This window comes from Zonotrichia albicollis, chromosome 10 (genome assembly GCF_047830755.1).
Source record: "Zonotrichia albicollis isolate bZonAlb1 chromosome 10, bZonAlb1.hap1, whole genome shotgun sequence".
Taxonomy (NCBI): domain Eukaryota; kingdom Metazoa; phylum Chordata; class Aves; order Passeriformes; family Passerellidae; genus Zonotrichia; species Zonotrichia albicollis.
This window is the reverse complement of record NC_133828.1, coordinates 29,625,277-29,647,417: the sequence shown is the minus strand read 5'-3', so window position 1 is coordinate 29,647,417 and position 22,141 is coordinate 29,625,277. Positions and strand designations below refer to the sequence as shown.

At 34.5% G+C, this 22,141-nt stretch overlaps 1 protein-coding gene and 1 long non-coding RNA gene across 6 annotated transcripts in view; one reads left to right on the top strand and one right to left on the bottom strand.

Moving 5' to 3' along the window:
- KCNH7 (potassium voltage-gated channel subfamily H member 7) overlaps nucleotides 1–22,141 on the bottom strand; it is a 205,711-nt gene that overhangs the window by 97,218 nt on the left and 86,352 nt on the right. The gene's annotated exons all lie outside the window — the stretch shown is intronic.
- Nucleotides 1,964–6,179, top strand: LOC141730473 (uncharacterized). Of its 3 annotated transcripts, XR_012581990.1 has the most exons (4): nucleotides 1,964–2,154; nucleotides 3,518–3,571; nucleotides 4,016–4,087; nucleotides 6,045–6,179. It is a non-coding gene; the product is annotated as an uncharacterized LOC141730473 (long non-coding RNA). The 3 variants fall into 3 exon arrangements; XR_012581991.1 differs by lacking the exon at nucleotides 3,518–3,571; XR_012581989.1 differs by lacking the exon at nucleotides 4,016–4,087 and having other exon boundaries at nucleotides 6,045–6,174.

The window sequence follows — 22,141 nt, the reverse complement described above, 5'->3', positions numbered from 1 at the left end:
GACAATTTTTTAGCTTGTGAGAAGTCCCATTGACTTAAGTGTCCTGCTGAATATGTCAACAATTTAGCATTTGTGCAGTACTTTGTTTATCCTTATATTATTTAAATATTACAATTAAAATCTTAGCTTTGTCCAAATATCTGAAATGACAGTGGCAGAACTGAAGAATATGAGAAATTAATGAAGATTTTAAAAAAAAATATTTATGAAAAAAAATCCATCCATATAAACATGTAATTTGAAGTCAAATTTGTATTCTTGCCCTGGCTTCTTTCTACTATTGAAAAACTTGTAGTTAGGAGTTTGCTCCTCATATTTAATTTTTACTTTCATCAGGCGTTGCCTTCAGGAAAGGCAGAGGCAGGCGGGCGAAGCCCTGTCTGTTTGCAGGGCAGCCCCAGAGATGGTGGGGCTCAGTGTCTGCGGCAGGATGGTGGCCATGCCCTCCCCAAGTGCGGCTGTGCCACGGGGATCAGCAGAGTGTCTGTGCTTGGGCACTCAGCTCTCAGTCTGTGCTTGGGCACACAGGTCTCTGGGCTTACTCCAGTCTCTCTGCTTCTCTTTACGGCTCATTCCATATGTCCCTATAAATCTGGATATGAGGAAACTGTAGCGATCCCTTAACTCAGAAAAAAGTCATGCTTTGTGCCCCAGGGCAAAGTGATATCAAATCAAGTCTACTGGTGTCCATGCAGCAGAAAATTTAATTCAGTTGAAGGTTTTTTGAAATCAATTTCAGTATCCAAATGATGAGCTTTTGATTTTCTTTTTGTTATAACGGATCTTGAATGATTTGCTTTTGGTCTGTGTAAATGTGAGACAGGATTTCATACCCATGCTGTGCATTTTCAAAACCAATGTCACAATTGCTTTGTGTCCCTCTCAAGATTCTAAACTAGGCTAAAGACTGGTTGAAAGTTATTACAGAAATATTTTCATTTGAGAGAAATGAAATTTCATTCGTCTTCATTTTTGATTAATGTAGAAATTTCATGACATTATCTAAGGAGAACTTCTTACTTTTTCTTGGAAATAGAACCAAATAAAAGTAACAAATAATTTTTTTGGGGGGCAGATTCTTTTAAATGGGAATTACTAAACTGCTACAGGGCCAGGTGTAAGTTGTTCACAATTTATCCCTTCCTTGTATTTGCTGGATTCTTTGATTGTGCTTCATCTCTCATAGTACCTTATAATGTAGAAATTCGTGAATTGGCAAAGTACTGTACAAATGTTTCAAAAAACCCTAAATCATCCAAACTTACTATGGCCGAGGAAACAAAATAATTCTCTATGCATTGTTTTGATACAAATCTAAATAAATGTTTCCATTTCTTCTGAATGGGAAAGTATACATTTGGACTGTCTTTATTAAACATTAATATTTTTCCATTAATTTTCTCCTCTCCAAGAAATTTTACATTAGCTTCTTTTAGACAGGCTATATATATAGTCTATATGTATTTTGTATATATAGTATAAATGTATTTGTGTATGTTTGGGCTTCCTTTGGTTTTATTATGCTTGTGTACCTGAGAATGACAGCAAAATACTGATTTTAGTAGATTGTACCTGTGCTGTACAGTTGTAAATAATGTCGAAATTTGCATCCCTCAGCTAGGGCAAAAGTTCTGGTGAAAATCTGTCACTGTAAAAGTCAGGCTGTTTTCTTTTCTTGAGCAACTCTGAAGACAGAAGGCTCAAGTGCAGGATGACTCTAGAATAAGTATACAAACGCTTTTGAAGAAACATTATGTCACATTAGAAAATGCAAGTCTATGTACTTTTGGAGTAGCACATCATTACTCTTCTCTTGTTCAAGTTTATTGTGTGGTCTGGCTAATCTAGTGCTGCTACTGCAATGGACGTCTAAAATTCCCTTTCAACCCTGTGCTGCCATTTGACACCCAAGAAGAGCAGAGAGAATAATTTCACTAAGTCATAACTAGTAAGGGAAGCAAAGACGTGGATGAAAGTAGAAATCAATCTTACATGAGAAAAAATATTAGGAACACAGCATGTTCTGCAAGCCAGCAGTTCTCAGGCTCTGAGGGAAGTCTAGCAAGCATTACAGATTGAGTTGTCTGGAAAAGTCAATGGAAAAGAAAAGAAAATCCTCTCTCTTCCTTGCCAAAGTCTATTGCCTAAACCAAGGTAAGCATTAATCAAAATTAAAGTGTGCCTGCAAAGAAAAAAGTCAGTTCAGATCCAACTCAAAATATATTCTGCTAATCCATCCATTACTCATGTTAGCATGCTAGCATGCCCAACTCAATTTTTATGCTTTGCTGGAATTTGCTATTACAGATTGATATTAATTTAACAAAAATACTTTGTAGGTTATTATTTTACCTTGTTTAAATTCCCATTAAATAAATATTTGAGGGATGGTGCAACAGACCATAGAAACACTTTCATGGTAATTCCTCCCCAAAGAATCTAAAAATGATATTATTTGCCCATGAGGCTTCCTTTAAGTGGTAGTAAAATGCATGCAACAAAAACCCTATTTAGGCATTTGCTGGCATTCCATCGTTGCTAAAATGTATTTTAGAATAATAATTGTCATGGCAAGGTTTTAATCACCAGTATTTTAGACTATGTTATATACATCTTACTCTTAAAAATTTCTGTCATTGGATCACACCAGTGACAGTACAGAAAGTTTACTTCATGAGTTTTGTTGCAATGTAAAATATGCGCCTTGTTTTAAGTTGTTACTACCACAAATGATATTTGAAGTGATATTCTGTGTCAAATTTTGACAAAGACTGATGTTCTGCTCCTTTCAGTGGTACTACAGATGTGGAATTACAATTGAATTTTGCCTGTAATGCTCTCCTAAAACAGGAGTCTTTAAGTGGCAGAACTGTGCAACTCCTTGAGTAGCATGAGCCCATGAACAGATACTGGCATGCAAGAAAGCTTCATTCTTTTCACCTTCTATCTGACTTTTTTGTAATATGAAAATAAATATTCATTTGTTAATATAAAAATTCATAAAAGACATAAATATGCCTTTTAATGACAGTGATATATAACATTTAAAGTCAAAGTACATCAGAAGACCAAAAGCAGTAAATGCTGCCCGAAGTATAGACTAAATTTACTCTAATGAGTGAGGTGATGTGGATGGGTAGAGTGGATCTTTATTTCCATTTGTTGTCTGTATGAACTAAGCTTTTGGAATATGTTTGCAGTTGAAAATCTTTAAGTTGGTATAAAAGTTGGCAGAAGCCAAAGATTAGCACTAGAAACCTATACATTGAGAAGCTGGATTACTTGAACAGTCTAAATTAGCATATGTAGTCTAAAGTAACATATGTGCATATATTGTTGGTGGAAATTTTGGAGATCTATTAAAATTTTTAAAAAAGGGAATATTTATAAATACCTCATGAAATATAATAGAGATAACTTTATCAAATGGTTTGCTACATCAGAAATGCAAAGACTAGTACTAGTACACTTGAGGACTAATTTTTTACTTGACTGATCTTCAGACCTGTTCCTACAGAAATATCATGTGGGTTATATCTTGATGCAATACTCAGAAGGCAGGGAAATGAAGGTAGGAATACAATACTTTGCTAAAGGATGTTTGTATTCTTTCTATTCACTAATCCTATCCTTTTGCCTGACACAAAATTAATAATTTTGGTTTTTTTTTTCTGTTTTGTTGTTGCCTGTATTTACCATCCACATGAAGAGTAAATATGACTGTTTTATCAGCTGTAAATCAAGTGTCACTTTACAGCTCGAGTCCAGTCCAGTGTATGGGCTCTGTTCCAGTTTGAGCTAGGATGCCCTGGACTAATATCATCCAATACGTATTTCTTTTCACATGGCAGAGGCAGCATTCTTCCTGGTTTCTTAGAATGCTGTGGGTGGGAAGTCAAAATGTGCTCTTCAAATGTCTTAGGCCTAATTTTATAAGCTGACATGGTATTTAATGCAGAGAAAGACAAATTTATATTTTTATAGTAAACATTCAATTATGTCTAATTCCTTCTAGTCCTGAACTCTTCATACTTTTGTGCCTGCATTGGAACACAATATTGAACATCAGCAATTGTCATGCACTAAGGTACAAAATGTGAATAACTGTCTACATTATTTTTCTGACTCACACAGGGTTGTTTTAAGTTGTCCAACACTATTTAATACATCATTATTTAAAATTTTCCCTTTGCAACTTCATCTGCCAGAAATATTCAGCTTTATTCACACCCTCAGGAAACACAAGGAGAATCTTCTACACAGTCAAGATATATTGAAATTTTGCCTCTACCACAGACAGAATATTCCCTAAGGGGCAGCATAACATCTGTGCTTTCTGCCAATGTGAGAAAACTGGTCATGCCACTGAAAAGCAACGGTGGTGGCACATGCAATGTACCTTGTCCACCAACCTTTTTCTTTCCACTGAATAAAAGAAATGAAAATTATCTTGCAAATCAGCTTTCACAAATAAAGTTTCTCATCTGTTTGATGAGATGGAGTAAGAAATAATTTCCTTGATAATTTTCTAGGTGAGAGACTAAGTCCTGAAAGAAGAATCTTAAAACAAAAGAATATATTGGTTCCTCTCCTAGAAAAGTTGGGGCCATGTTAGGAACTAAAATATTAATAACAACACTTATCCTCTCATAACCAATATATGCTGGTATGAAATATAAGGTACTAGCTAAAACTTTAAAATTACTTCCCTGTTACCTTTATAGATAGTTTTAAAAGTTAAAAATTAGTTCCTCAGAGTAAAGGACTCAGAGTACAGTGCCTAAAACTCAGATGTGCTTTTGAAGTGGTATTTTCACAAATGATGCAGATAGCTAAGTCTGCTTGAATATCTCATTGCAATTAAATGACAGTTCAGTGAATGGAAGTTAACTGGTAAATTCCCCTGTCTGCTCTTGTACCCTTCTGTTGTCTCAGATTCCTAAATTTATTGTGGATTATTTTTTCTTTATCTGCTATATAGCGTGGTCCTCTTCTGACAGGTTGATCTTGAACAGTCATTATCCTGCCCCCAAGAACTTCTGCTATGATGCAATATCATATTTACTAACTTCCACACATGAACAGCAGATGGTTGGAGCTGAATACACATAAACATGTGTGACTGTATGTTTCCAGCCTTTAGCTCTGTTTAACCCTTCAGCAGCTCTTTGCCTTTGCCATTTAACAGTCTTGTTTTGAAATGGGAAGGAATTCAGACTATGAAAACATTAATATTTTTCCTGCTTACACTAGTGGTTGAGGGGTTTTTCTTTATTATTGTGCTACCTAAGAACACTTTGTCGAACTGTTCAGTAGATATGAAAGTCTGTTTTAATTCCAGCTGCTTACATTGTGACTGTGTTTAACATCACACAGATGGGAAAGCACGGTTTGGTAAAAGCCACAACACATAGCTTGCAAGACAGTGTTTCAGACACTACTATCAACAATAATTTATTAAATTTTAGGATTCGGCCCCACTTTACTTTGTTAATATTTTCTCTTTCTGTTTTATGCAATAATAGAAAAGCCTACTGCTCTGGTTGTTGATAAAATAGCATTTTTTTTTAACACAGAGTCATTTTACATAGAAATATAGAAGTGCTCTACATTCTTCTCAAAATACTTATGTTGGATGATTTTGACATAGGTTCATGTCTCAGGCAATTATTTAAAATGTCAGAGTCACACAGTCGTAACTTACATGAGTACGGGCTATGCTGAGTGCTTAGCAACAGAAATCTGAGTATATATCCAAAAGACACTGGCATGGCCAAAAGGAGTTGCCTGGCAGCCTTGTGGTGCTTCAGTGGCTGGGGTGCCAACAGCAGCATTCCCATGGAATATGGGACGTGGTGCAGGCTCATGACATCTCTGTAACTACAGTGTAAACTGGAATGTGCAGTTTGACTCCTCTTTTTGAACTCTACATGTTTAACCCACAGCAGAACTTGGCTTGAAAACATTTCTAAAATTTATTTGCTATTACTGCTGACTTTCTAGGTGGATACTTAACTTGACTGAAATTTTTTCCTTTATTTTAGGATGAGACACAGCTGTACAGTATCATGTTCTTCCTCTGTACCAACGCTTTGTCTTCCACAGGTCAAGAAGGAGACCACGTTACTTTTGACCCATGACTGGTAGTGCCCTGACTGACTGCCTAAATTAGAGCCTAAATTTAAATAGCTACTGATTTAGTAAGAATAAAATAAAAGTGTAGTTTTTTGTGAAAAAATTTCCACTGTTAGTTGTTCTGTCTACACCTGCAACACCTCAGACTTGCAGTAACTCTGAAAGAGTTGCATTGCACAAAGACTTTGTACGGCATATGTAGCAATTTTACATATGTACATATTGGAATTGCCTCCCAATGTATGTTTTCCTGTAACTATATCTTTGCATTACCTTGTTTTGATTACAATATTTGAGAAAGTAATACGCACTTGCTAAGTATTTGTTTGTAATATTGTTAAAAAATACAAGAAGCTTTTACCAAAGCAATTGCCTTTAGTCCCTAATGCACAGATCATGGATGAAGTCTAGCTAAACAGCTATGTTTTTTTCAGCTGAAAAGATTTTTAATCATCATTAGGTGCTTGCATCTGGTAGCTGCTGCTTCAAAATAACACTTTGCACACTTCGCATTTTTCTGGTCTATATCTGACTCAGTTTACATAGTTTATTTCTTTAAAAGCCTGTAAAGAAAGACAACAACACTACAAGATTTTAAAAATCCATTCTAGCAGTGTTAGTACTTTAAAAGGCATTTATAATCCTTTTAGGCTATCCATGTATCTCCTCAGAAACCTTTGGACCTGCATGATGGAAAAAAATCTCATTTTGCATCTACCTGTCACTGTCACATCTTCACACCTAACCTGATACCTAAACAACTCCACAATTCCACAAGCATATTGAAGGAGGCATTAAATTTCAAAAATGGAAATTAGATGTTGGAACTTCAATTATTTTGCTACAGAAGCTGAAAAAATTAGACACCAAACTACTATATATTTATAAATTTTCCTGCTGATTAGTATACTCAGTAAAAACACATGCTCAATCATGCTAACAAATTAAATGCCAGACTTCTTTTAATATATACTAGTGTTATTGAGCTATTGTAATATGGTATTATTAATCAAAAGATTACTTAATTCTATATACAGACTATTGGTTATAACATCTTCAAATAAAACTAAAGATATTTTCAACAGAAAGCAATTAGAGGGGTTCTTGGGGGAAGGAGGTTCACAAAATTCAGCATCAAGACACAAAAAACAAGACATCAGGGCCACTCAGATAGTCTGCTTGTCTCTACTACATTTGAAAGTGGAGGAAGGATTCTAAATACAGATGAATGAAACCAGTACCCAGCATCAGCCAGTACAAACTGCAGTCATTCAAGAGTAGACAGACTGGTGACAGTGAAAGGATGACAGAAGCTTCAGGTGGCTTGTATCCACAAGCTGTTATTCTTTTATACCAACAAAGCATAGGAATAATCAGTGGTCAAATTTACTCAAAAATTTATACAATTATTATACATGAGTATGTGTTTAGAAATTACTGGTATGTAATCATTGCTCATCTTTAGAAGTATCTTCTTTATTATGGATTTTCCATAAATATTTTTTGGCATAAGTTTATAGTGCTAGCAATTTCAAGGATTAGTCACTATCTACGTGAGTAAAAGTTTTGGTCAGTGCAGCTAAAGGCTAAATTTTCATAAATTTTATATCAATGTAAGCCAGTGTTTCTGCAAACAGAAGCAGTCCTGGCCAGTCTTGGGCTGCTCATTTTCACTTCATTCAGCTCCTTTCTTTATGCAAATACAGATGATTGTGTGACTGTGAAACCATGGGGAACTAAAATTAAACTGGTTTTTGGCTGGCTAGTATTTACTCAGATCTCCTCCCTATTCCAGATCCCTAGGGAGATGCGCATCCCACTGTGTAAGCGGGAAACCTGGGGTCAAGAATAAGCACCTGAAGCAGACTGAGCACAAGGCTCTTTGTCCCAGTATGGCTGACAAGCTGTTTATGGTTAAAGATACATTTTCAGAAACAGCTAGTCCTAATTACCTTATTAAATAGATTATATAGGGTCAATTGCTTTTGTCAGCACTGAGCGTTTCTTTGGCAATATCAGAAACTCCAGCTTAAGTTTTGCCTCTGCTGTGTATCTGTTGTTCCTATAATGTGATTACCTTTTGTTTGTGAAAGCAGAGTGGATTATTCCTTAAATGATAATACTAACACATGTCAGAACTCAACTGCTTTCTAGGCATACATAAAACTTTCATTTTGTAACACAGTTGTTGACATCAGTCATATTCCACTAACAGCAGAAAAGCGTAAATTTTGAATTAGTCTTTGATTGCTTTCATTGATACCCACAGGGTTTATGCAGGCCTGGTTGTAAAACAATGCTGCCTACTGTAATACAACACAATTTTCAAACAGAACACTTACTTTAGACTTAAAAGCAGCTCACACTGTGACACTCTTTCAAGATGATTGACTGTAATAGTTACAGATTAGTAGAAATGCATTACAGGATATGCATTATATATCAAGACATTATAAGTTATGAGAAACTACTGTCAAGGAAGCAATTATGATAGCTCATCTTGCAATGCTAATTACAAAATGTCTGGAAAATATGTTATCTACATTTATGAAGCTTCCTGCATTGATCAATGAAGTAGATATGACAGTGTAAAGAGGAGTACTATGATTGCTAAAACCTCAGTCAAGTAGGTATCTAAATGGCACAAGTGCATGTTGGTGCAACACTATTCTATGGAATAAGTGATGTTTGGAAATGATTTTGTAACCTTACTTCCATAAAGCAGTTTTGCTCAAGTTGCCCAGTATGTGTAATATCCTCCTACATAACTAAAGATGATGATATGCAAATCTAGCAGCTAACGAGGAAACAAGCTGTATAATAGACAAATGAGATCCTAAAATGTGTTTCACTTACAAAGCACTCCTGACACTTACTATGAAATGCTAAATACCATTCTGGACATTCTAGTTCAGGAAAATGAAACAGAAATCTGTATAGATGCAGAGAAAGGTAGGCAAGAGAATGAGAGCCTTATCTTGCTAAGAAAAGGTTTTATGTAGCCTTAGCCTACATTAGTCCTATATGGAAGCACAATGGTCATAAGATAAGAAATATTTGAGCCAAAGTCATCATCAACAGCAAAAGGAATGGTTATTAACAGCTCAGATACACACCTCATCTGAAAATTAAATAAATGTACATAGTGATAGCAACAATCAAATTCTGAAACAGCCTTTCAAGCAGTTGATTCAAAACCCCTAATTTTGTTTAAACTGAAATTATGAAAGTTTAGTAAACACCTTACTTAGTGTGATTCTCTGCAATAGAAGCAGGATGGACTTCATAGAATCATAGAATCACAGAATAAGGAAGGGAGTTGGAAGAGGGCCATTAGGATCATGGAATTCAACTCCTGGCCCTGTGCAGGATGCACCAAGACTCGCACCAAGACTCACACTATGTGCCCAAAAGTATTGTCCAAAGGCTTCTTGAACTCTATCAGGCTTGGTGCTGTGGCCACTTCCCTGGGGAGACTATTCCAGTGCCCAGCCAGCCTCTGGGTGAGAAATCTTTTCCTGATACCCAACCTAAACCTGCCCTGACTCAGTTCCTCCATTCCTTGAGTCCTGGCACTGGTGGGATCAAAGTTCTTTAAGCCTTAACATTCCTGTTGCAACCAAAATGCCTTCTAAAATCTGCTTTTGAGTTAGCTTTCCCATCCCTTCAAACATTTTTTATAAAGTAACAGGATTGCTTTTATCCTTTGCAATAGTATTAATACCAAGTCAATGGTTATTTCCTTCTATCTCCTCATCACTGTCTCAATGATAATTAGTATATCTGCATTACATTATATCTGTCATTACTACAAGAATGGAGTATTCTTTCCTGCTGCAACAATTTGACTAAAAATGAAAATAACTGAAAAATGGAGAAGTTCTTTCCATGTCTACAATCTTTGGGAATATGATGGAAAATCTGCTGTTATTTAGAAGCTTCAGGTTATACATTATTAGAAGAGCAGCCTTTGTAAGTCCACAAATGCCCTTTACATAAATAAAGGCATACGAGTAGCTAAAACCATGGAACCATTTAGAAAAGAATAAAGAGATGTGAGCCGGTCCTGTCTCCACCTGTGGAACTGTAAGATAATATGGTATGAGGGTCCTGATTAGTGGGATCACAGAATGATTATATATTAATTAGAAATTTTGAAATATGTAAAATTATTTAATGGCTTTAGATCTATTTTTCCTCAGAATAGATAATATTGAATTTCTAGCCACATCTTCACTAATTTGAAATGCCTTTTTTAGTTAAAAAATGGTTCCTTAGTCACATAATCATACCTATGGAATATGGAATAATTGTATAAAATAATCTTTGAAAAAGTGGATAATTGAGTACTTGAGACCATCTGCAGTCAAAATTATTAACAAATCATTCACAAATAGTACTGTCAAATTTAAAAAAAAATGTTTCTGTAGAATTTTGCATTATGCATTAAGAATATTTGCTAGCAGAAGTTGCTAGTGGGCAAGAGAGTCATCAACCATAAGCTGTGTCCTCTACTGAAAACTTGTCAAGAACTGTAACAGTACCTATGTGTCATTGGAGTAATTCTGCCATATCCTAAATTACCAGTAATGTTAAGTGAAGCTAGGAAGGTCATTCTGCAGAGAAATAGACTCATGCACCTGTATGTGTGTTATTTTGATGCTAGTTTGAATGTGTCTGATTGACACTTTTAGGTAAGCATTTGAACACAACTATTTTCCAGTATACACACATTTTGTTCTCTAATGTTAGGATACTAAATAAAGATTTCTTGATTTGAAGCAAAAATCACAGGTTCACAAGACATAAATGAGTATCATGATTGAAAATCTATTCTGTCACTTGGGGTTGGTTGTATTTTTAGCTTTGGGAGGAAAGCCAGAAGATAGTTCAAAACCTGACCTTTACTCCTCAATAACCAGACCTATATATAGTGTTTTACTGGACATGCCTTCATAAAAGAGCTTCAGATCCTTGGTCTCCCTATTCTGCTCATTAAACAAAAAGGTTGCAGCTATGGAAAAGGTTACTTTGCTACCAAGTAGATGGGGTAAATGTCTTTCTAAAAGCAATACACTACTCATCTCAGATTACATACACTTCTTGGATTTAAGAAGAGAGCATTTTCACATAAGCACCTATTTTGCTGCTTCTCTCCAAACAGTATTTGCCTGCTTGGGAGTATAATTTTTTGCATATTCTCTACAGTAAATGAATATCACTCTCCTTCAGCTATGCAGCATTGTTCTAATTGAGAAAGGCAAGAAGCATTAATCATCAAAAAGGCTCCAAACATATTTGCTTAGATTTAGTACATTATAAGCAGCAACATATACTTGCCTCTAGGGCTGACTTGACCTATGTGCAAAGCTTGCTTGCTGTATATGTGTCATATTTCCATAACTGTTTAAAACTTCAGAAGGAAGAGAAACAAAGATCTATGAGAAGAGTTGAATATAAATTATCACTTTCCTATCAGTAGCTCCATCACATGGTTATCATTTTGTGACAATCGTTTAAACTTTGAACAGTGACTCAGTACAGAATATATTTGCTTTAAAATTATTCCAAAATTTTCTAGGTAAAATCCCTATCTTAACTTGTAGCTCTTTCATTTAGCATTTTGATGGTAATGTGATAGAAAATAAGTTGAAGATAGTCCTGAGCCAGGTTCTGGATTCAGAGTTATAAATTTAGAAAAAAGAGATTATAAGATTATTTAATTAATTATAAATTAGGAGTAAACTCTTGATGTCTTTCAAATGCTCAAAACCAGATTAAAAATCTGAATTTTGTTGTGATTGGATATTTTATAAGAATAAAACCATTTTTGCAATACACAGAGTGGCTTATATGTGAAAAATATAAGAAAACAGAAAATGAAAATACAGGCTTGACTACTAAAAAGATTTTCTCTGTCTTCTGAAAATGCTTCTCTTGTCAATGCAAAATATCTTTCATTGAAAAGATGTTACTTGAATATAAGATAGGCAGACACCACACTTTCCTGACCCTGTACATAAAAGAATTTTGCATTTCCATTAAAAATATATGACTAGTAGGACTCAGCTGACAAACGTGGCCATCTTCAAAGCCTGAGGATTTGCCTCTATGGCCAACCTGGTTTGTGTGTTCTTTGGCAGCTCCTTCCTTTGTTAATAACTTACAGTAGTTCTCAAATAGTTTCAGTCAGCCTCAGTACAGAGTTCCAATTATACCTTAAGGAGAATCATGTAACAATTATGGTCAGATTCTAGTAGAGTTTGAAATGAAAACGCTTAGAGGTGATTAAATATTTTCATGATCTAACCACATGCAGATTTTCTTGGAAGGAAGTTTGTGTCTAATCATCTTGAAAGTTCCATGGCAAATTAATATTAATATATATGAAAGCACTATTTAAACAATTGAACTAACATAAAGCATTCTTTGTGGCAGGATCCAGACCCCAGCTTCTCCAAGAGACAGTGATATCTTAATCAAAAATGTCTGTTTCCTGAAGATCAGTAGAGATAAGTCTGACTACTCTCCTAATTGATATATGTATTTTACCAATAAGGTAAAAAATAGAGTACACAGGATAGAAAACACAAAATTCTCATTTCATCTGGGTAAGGAGAAATTTTGATGCTTCTATCAGACTTCTCTTTGCAATACTGCTAGGCTTTTTTAAATATTTGATTTTTTTAAAAAATAATTCATCTTGGTTTGTGATGCCATTCTCTTATTTTTAGCTAAAGTGGCAGAATTAAAAAAGACCCAGAACTAAATGCCTTCTGGTAGTCTTTGAAAAATCGACGAGTGTGTAAGAAACAAATATCTGGTGGTTTAGTAAAGTAAAATACAATGAAATGTGAGTAAAATTAAATGAAAAGTGGAATGAAATAAAATTTTGAATTAAGGTTTTCTTCAGTTAAAATTTTCATGCTAACAGTTATTAGGAAGTATCTGAGTTTAAAAGAAAGTCTTGTGTCTATTATCTGTGAAATCTGGCTCCAGTGAAGAGACTGATCCAAAATGAACTACAAGTCAGAAATTCAGAATTATTACAGAAATTCAAACAACATCCCAGCACAAAAGATACATTCTGAACTAAAGTTCTTCTTTAAACTTCAAAACAGCATTTATCATCTGTATTCTGTGGAAAACAAGCTGAGTGTTCAAAGTCAAAAGTGCAATCAGTAATATTTGCTCTTGGAATGGTATATTCATATGTTTTATTTTGAATTTATGTAGGCTGAGTACTCACCTGGCTTTTATGATACTCAAAAATTCCTTGTACAAGAGGAAAGCTACAGCTTCCCTGCTAATCTGATTTATTTCCTGCCAGCTACAAGAGCCCAAAAATTCATTTTGTGGCTGAGGACTGCCCCCAAGAACTCTTGATGTAATACTACATCGGGATGGATACAAGAGAAATGCAGAAATAGAGAGCATGATGAAAATATTCTGAAATAGTGATGAAACAGCAGTCCACAGCTCAGTCTACCCCTCTTGTGCATATCAAGAGTCATAGTAGGAATACAGTAGTTTATATCATGTTTTATCATATTGAGGCAAAGCAAGCAGACTCCTTTGGTTCTGGAGACTGACACGAAAATATCAGGGGTACAATTTCTCCTGGAGAGTCTCTTTAGGAATGTAACCTCAGTATGTTTTTGGCTGAAGGTTATTTTGATGTCTTTTTGATGTCTCTTTATAAATACATTCCTACTCCGATCATCAGTCTTCATATGCAAGTCAGTCTTGAGTTAAATTTTCTTTTTCTACTTTTTCCATTGAAAAAAAAGAATTATATTCTCAAATGCTCTAATCCCCTATAGACTTTTAATTCTTTTTGCAAATATATAAAACATAAACCTTTCTCCTGCTATGTGATGTATTGATATTCTTGGTTCACTGTTTGTTTGTAGCAAGCAGTCTAAATTCTTCATCTTAGAAAGGCCTTTGCAATTGGATGCACTTTTTTATCCCCAGAAAAAAAAACCCCAAAAAAGCTATGTGTCTTCCAGCTGCATTTTATCTAGATGGTAAAAAAAGACACCATTACACAGTAGTGACCTCTCTGACCACAAAAGAGAATAAAAAGGATTAGTCAAAAATGACAAATGCACATTCTAAAAATGGTTACAGGATACTATCCATAATTGTGTCTCAGGACTAGATGTAAAAGACAAGGCATTCAGACACTGGTACTATGTCTTGTCACCTTAAAAAGACAACACTATGAGCAGGGGAACATTAAATTACAAAGATGATGCCTTCAGTTTCCAAGTTAACTCGGCAAACTAAAACTTCAATTTAACTTAGTCTTCTCAAATGGGGAAATTTGTGACTGAAGAAAAAGAGAAGATACTTTTAAATCCCAGTGCTCTGATTTTACTTTTGAAGATATTTTTATAATTGCTATTTACATTATATTTGATTGTGACAGTTGCAGAGAATCAGCTCAATATTAAGATCTATTTAGATATGTATGCAGCATTTTAGCGCATTAAAAGCAGCTCATGTTTTTTAACTTTTCTTGTCATAGTTCAATACCTCTTTGACATGCATTAAAGACATCACCAAAGATTTCAAAATGTTTTGACAAATCTTGTCTCTATATGCACTTTATGGTAACTTGAATGTAAAGCCATTTTGGCACTGTGTTCTAATTGAATATAGTGTAAATTTTTCAAAATTTTATTTCAGAAAAAAACCCTACTCCACCAAAGGCAATTGCAGTAAAAAATACCACAATTAGTTAATTTCCATTCAGATCTACTGCCCCAAATTGGGCAACCTGTTTTGTCCTTCAGAAAGACAAACCCATTATGCCATTTTACTACATGCATGATAAATTAGATTATATTAAAAAGCTGCTCAAAATGGATTTATCTGTATTTTTTTGTATTAATAGTCAGCACTGGATGTATTTTTCAATCATAGCTCATTTGAGTTAGCTTAATCTGATGGAATATGATTAATCAATATTCAGGCTGACAAATCTGGTGTTTTCTGTGTTTTCATCTAGGATGATCTTTAGCTTTTGTGTAGTTCTCTGCAATATTTTCTCTATTTTGCAATATGTTCTTGGATGAATAATGACAACTAAATTTTCTCTGGCCTCTGCATCAGTACTTGCTGAAGTAATTGGGAGTAGTTTACTCTCTTGGCTATTACTTTATACTTCTCTGGATTTAGGAATACAGTCACATAATTTACAGTCCAGAGGGTCAACCGTTCTTTTCCATTCTACTCAACTGTATAGATCTCTGTTCTTCAAACCTTGGAATTGATATTGAATAAGAGAAAGTTTTCAAAATTTTCTCATAGGTAAATTAGTTTCAAAGGGCTCATATAAAACTAAAAATTTTTTCTAATTATTAAATCCCATGAATGATTTGTAAATGAGGTAACCATTCAACTGGGGCTGTATCAGACAATTTGTCAGAGTTCAACTAAAGGTGGGTTTGTGTTGAAAGTTAGGCAAAAGCAACTGATACTGATATGTGGGGGAATGTGCTGGCTTTGGATACTAAGAGACCTTCTGTCATTAGTTCTGTTTTACCTAAATCATAAGGATAATCCATAGCACCTATCCTGTCTGGAGCTGGAGATGATTAAATACAAATGTCGGAATTGATTAATCCACAGGCATAAAAGAAATTCAGTGTGATAGAGTTCTGCAATAGGCACATATAACTTACCCTGTTGACCCTGTACCATTGGCACCAGCTCTTTATATGTGAAGGGTGAACATACCATATTCAAAGACAACAAAAGAAGCCTCCATTTTCTTTAATCAATGTGCAAATTAGAGCAAGAATATAAAATATTTCATGTATTATATGTATATACACTAAAATTGATAACTACACATTAATAACTATTTTGAATGAAATAAAGGTAGTTTTATGCAATTAAGATATTTAAGTTAAGATAAACACATTTAAGACAGATTTGGAGGGGCCTCTTGCATCATCATTGCTACTTTCTGGGTCTGCAGGAAGTCATGTGCTATGATTCTTTTTATTGCTTATGTTCACCTTTGCAAATGGGGTTCCAGACCTATTTAATAAAGTGGGTTGGAGTTTTACTACTGCAACAAAAAAATAGACTAACAATATTATTCTCTATGCCTACTCCCTCTTAAATTAGGAAAAAAAGAATAAAAAGAGCATAAATTAATTAGCCCAATTAACTGTATTCTTGGCCAAAGTTTTCTATATGCAGTTCCTTTGTGTCCATTATTTGAAAGATTTGATTCAATGTTGGTTGCAGGAATGTGCTGTATTCAGGTATTTCATCACAATGGAAGTTTGGATGATCACGAGAAATTCGGGAAAATCATTTAATTAAATAACATTTCAGAGCTTGCACTGCTTCAGAGCCAAGTCTGACATGCTAAACATTTTTATTGACAGGAATATCATTGTGAATTAAAAGTGATGATTATTAATTAGAAATAAATCTGTAAGTAATTGTTTTTACATTCCCTTGATACACATTTAAAATTTGAATAAAATGTTTTCTTAAGATTACTGGGTTTTTTGAAAATTCAGCTTCAGGTCACCTTTCACCCACACATTAAATCATCAAATCTTCTAGATAAAGATAAGCTTATGTAAGTGTATCAACACTGGTTGATCAGTGTTAGTTGCCTGAATCACTGAGGTTACTGGTCTGCTAAAATTCTTAGCTAAAACCCAAGATATTTTATTTCAAGCTTAAAAAGTTGTATTTTAACAAAGGCTTAGTTCAGCCTTGCAGTATATGTGCAACTGGAATACTGATAATGAGAAAGGAGTAACTTTAGAAAACATTTTCTTTAGGCGTAGGGACTGCAGTGATAGTTCATGGACCACTGAATCACAGGGCCAGGGCCTGTTGCATACTTAGAACAGAATCAGTTACATCTTCTAAAAGATTTTGTGCACAAAAGTCTTTTCTCTTTTTTTTTTTTTTTTTAATCTCCTTCTACAGCAGTTGTTCTAATACATGGAATTTCCTTTCTTTGCAAACCATTATTTTCTTGTATCTTTAGGTGAAGTTTCTGTGACAGAAATTGTATTAGTTGTTCATGAAATGTTTTTGTCCAACCTTTTTGCAAAAAATTCCTAGCACTTTACTTTCTGCTCTATTCATTCAGGGAGTCAACTGAATCAACATGAATTTCTTGCATGTAGAAAATAGTTTTGAAAACTCTCAACTAGACTAAATGGGAGAAGTTTTTGCACTAATTGCTTGAATTTCCCTCAGACTAAGGGTCATTCCACTGATTGAAGGGGCTTTGTAAGCCATCCCTAAGGTTAACTTGACTTCCTGTAAGTAGTGGTGCAGCTCCCTGAAATATTCTTTTACTCCAGCCATATGTTCAGGATTAGTAACTGAAAGGTTGTTGTCATGGGAACCACAAGAAGACTTTTTGTTGTCCAGAGTTATCCTAAATAAAATGGATAAACTCTGGAATGTAGTTCTCATTAGAAGTCAGGAAGACCCTTGCTCCAGTGGGGAAATACATGAAAGAAAAGATATGCTGCAGTATAAAACTCTCTCCAGTTATGTTGAAATGTTGAAGAAAAGAGTTTTTGCTAAGGATCTAGAGCTCACAAAAAAACCCTATTAAAGTTCAACAATGAGAGATTGTGTTTGTACAGCAGAAGCTTCAGAGCTGATGAATATGGAGACTGGGCAAGTGGCCTGCAGAGCTAGTTGAATGCTCGGCTTTCACTGCAGGCTTCTGATTTGTTTGTCAAACTTACAGCACTTTAGCTGGTGGAAATTGCTTTTTGCTTTCGGCTAAATAAACTGACCCAAACAGATGGAGCATGAGAAAAGCAAACCAATGTCATCGTCTAATTTATATCTGCTTATAGAATTCTTATGTACAGTCAGTCATGTCTCCACACAGGGAGTCTCTTTGCTATTAATTCATAGGCAAAAGATGCATGGAGGCCAGTCAGCACTGGCTGAGTAATTGATGAATTCCAGGGAAGGTAAGGTACAAATATATAGTAGGAGTGGAGGGAGTAGCAGGGCTCAGAGAAGTTCTGAGTAGACAATTTATTTTTATTGTGTTTGCTTCTTCTGACTTCCAATTGGTTTGCTGAAAAGGACTTGGTATAGACAAATGTATGTATAATCTATAAAATGATTGTCAAACAGGAAAATAAATTAAAAATATAACTATTTAAAGCACTTAAATGCTAGGTCTTGATCAACATCTGAAAATTAAGTCATCAAGTTAAATAACCTGCCTTTTTTTCTCTAAATTTTTTTAACCCATGTGGAATGTTTATTCAAAACAAATTCAAAAAATTATTGAACTTCTTACATTTATTTCTGCCTCAAAAGTTTACCTTTTTTAAACACTTCCTCTTTATTCTTCTGTAATCTAAATTTTGGAATTTGAAGAGAAACCTCTTTCTCAGTTTGTCATCTCAGTTGATATCACAGCAGATCTAGGAAGAAGAATCAATTCCCTTTTTTTCTTAGTGCATGAACTTCTGATTTTACTTTTATTTCAGTTTTATTTTTTTGAAGATGCATGTTTAGCTGTTTATTATTGACAGGTAAATTATCTCTAAATTAATAGATGATGAACTGCTTGTTTAACCTATTGAATAATTCTTATTTCTCACAAGCGAATGATGTTGTCTAGTATTACACTTTCCCTTCCTGCTTAAATGAAAGTAATCAGCTTTAAAGAATAATGAATTTCAAACAGCAAATAAAGATTAATGAACAAAGAGTAATATTATGTTCTTATCTGAAACCAAATATCAGTTTTGGCTTATATTAGTGCAATTATTTGTAGAAAACATAAATTTTCCAAATGTTAGTTGAGAATAAAGCAACTTTGCTTATTATTAGGAAATAAAAAAGCCTACTCTTAACACTCCCTGTATATTTGAATGGTACTTCTGCTTAATTACTCCCTTTGAAGAATGATTATGATCATCCTTAAAGGATTACGATAAATAAACAAATAATAAACATAGCAGTGTTTCAGGTGCTTAGCTACTCAGCCAGATATTTGTACTTCTGTACAAATGGCAAGTTTTTCTGAACCACATAGTATGATAAATGTATTCCCTTTGCCATACTATTTAAACAGATAAGGAGGATAAACTGACAAATTACTTTAAAAATAACTTTCAAATTGCAAAACATGTCAGTTTTGATTTTATTCTGTCATACTTCACATTCTGTGAACTTTAAATATACTGTTAAAATTCCTTTTAAATACAAGACTGGAATTTTGCACTTTATATTTAAACATTAAACATCCCTTTTTATTTAACTTCCATATAAAAGATATTATTTTGAAATTTGAGAGAACTTGGTAAGGGAAATAATAAAAATATTTCTCATAGAGTTGTTTTCAGTGAGGAATTTTGAAATTTCCACCATGTTTTCTGATTTCTTCTCCATACCTTGAATTTTAGGGGCTAAACTAACAAAATACTCTGAGTGCAAACCTATATTAAGAGTGCCATTGCTAACGAATCAGATATTAAAACAATGTTTATAAAGGGCTAGCCATATTTTTTCTAGTACTGTTCTCTGTAAGAAGTGCTAGGAAACTATTGGTTTTGGTGGTGAAATCAGTGTTTATTCACATAATCTGAGACCAGGAAATTATCCTTGCTCAGGATATAAACACAGGATTAGGATTCGCAATGTATGATTGATCTGAGTGCTATATAGTCAAAATTACTGCATATAATTAAAGCTGTTAGTAGGTCTTTATCTATGTAAATTTTTTATAATTTTTGGCTAAATATAAAAAAAGTGGTTTTGAAAATTTGATTAAAATGATGTTATAGTAAGATTGTATATCCATTGTTACACCTTCTATAAGAATCATATAAAACAGTAGACCGTTTATTATTTCATTTAAGTTTCGTACCAGCATAAACTGTTTAATCTTCATGCTGTTTTAACTAGCATTCTCAGCTGAAATTTCTGCCCTGGATAACTTGAAATCTCTGTAGATTCTATCACCATTTTTAGACTTTCATTTAACCTCAATCACTTAGTTTGGCAACTGTTAACTCCAATTCCTACCAGCCCATTCAAGCATCTGAATGTGATTCACACTTTCTTGGATATAAAGACGTATCTATACTGAGCTGATACTTTATTTTTAGCATCACCTTTCCTGATCTAGTGAAATGCAACCAAATAGCTCCTGAATAGGTTCCTGGCTCTGCCTTTTTCTTTGTCATGATATCATCAGTGGGAGCTGTGAGTTAAGCCTAGGTTTGTTCTGCTTGTTTTTATTTGAGAAAAATGTATCTACTTTCTTTTCCTTCCTTTTGGGAGTGAATTGTTTCCTATTCATCCTCTCTGGCCTTTTAGCTGCTACTAAATATTGACAAACATATTCTGCTTGCCTATACTTTTGGCCAAAAGGCTGTCTGGTTTTATCAGCTTCTGAACATTTGGTTAATTCCTGTTTTACTGCAGGTTCTGCCTTGTTTCTGAGGCTGCAGATCCTGTCCTGTGCCTAAGATTTCCGAAGTGTACAGACTTTTGTGACTTTACCAACAAACTGAAAGTATTTGCAATGGTTTCCTTATGCTCAGTAACACTCAGAGATTGGCTGTCATGCTACGAGACAAAATCCAGCTACACAGAGGCAGTCAATGCCAAGTGGAGAGCCTTGGCTGGCAAAATCCACAATGAGTGTGCCTTACAGACTGTTCAGAAACTTAACCCTATTTCCATAAAAGCGTGTCACAGTGTTCACCACTCTCTATATGTATTCTTGACAGATAGCTGGCTTGTCAGCTGAGTGGTTATGATTTGAAAAGAGAAATAAATATAGTCCTGAAAATGGATATGCACCAACCAGAGGTATGTAACTACTACTTCTGTGTTCTTCACTGTAATTCCTCACTCCTGTTACACTGCACAGAGAATCTCAGAGCATCTGCAGACATGCAGATAGTTTCACATGTGGGATCTGGAAGTCCTGGAACCACTCAGTCATGCTTATTTCCAAGGAAACAGATTATTTTTCTAGTATTTTCAAATATTCAAAGCATCAGTCTCTTGACAAGTAAATCATTATAATGCCATTATTATCAGTGGAGGTAATCTGGCTTATACTGGCAGAACTCCTGATTAAATAAAGATTTCCAATTAGTAGTGACAATAAAGGACAGAACTTGTCTGTGCCTGAAGTCCTCTTATCTCGTACTTAGTGAAGATTCAGTGACTCCAAAATGTATTTGCCTAGTGTGAAAATAAAATGTTTATGCTGTGCATTCTGAACTTCACTTGCCACTGGCTACAGAATAATTCTAAAATATTCACTGAAAATAAGTTTGCTAACACTTCTATTTATGCTTAAGTTTCCTGTATTTTGTGTTCCCTTCTGATTTTCTTCTTCTGTTTTGCTGAGAGCATTGCCTGAATTAAATGCTCCATTGAAGTGTGGAAAATTTCACCTGGCTCATACTCTCAGCTTGGAGGATATCTGTTGCATCTGCTGCTGAGTGTCTGTCTCTTGCAAATCCACTTGTACATTGACGGCTGCTGTCTCCTCCGTCAATCAAACACTCTGTTTGCTCAACCTTCAGTTATTTTTCCTGATCTTCATGATACCATGCTTTGATGAGCCTTGCATTCCACCTTCAAAATGTCTAGCTCACCTATGTTTGCTTTGTGTGCGTCTTTACCTTTCAGTATCATATCCAAATTATACATCTTTCAAAGAGTAATAAAGTATCAGAGCTGTTGCATATACGACAAAAGTTTGTAATAATCTTGATATCTAGGATACTACAAGGTTGAAGAGAAGTAGACAAAAATTTCTATAGGGCAAAGTTTCTCTTCACTTCAGAGAAAAAGCATAATACCCTTAGCAGAGTGCTCACTTTTTCATGTCCTGTTCCACTTTTACTCTGTGCTATCAGTGCTAATAGATTTCATAATTTTATTCCTTGTAGATCAGAATAATTGTTCTTATCACATTTTATTTGAAATGATTAAAAATTGGTATGTACAAGGA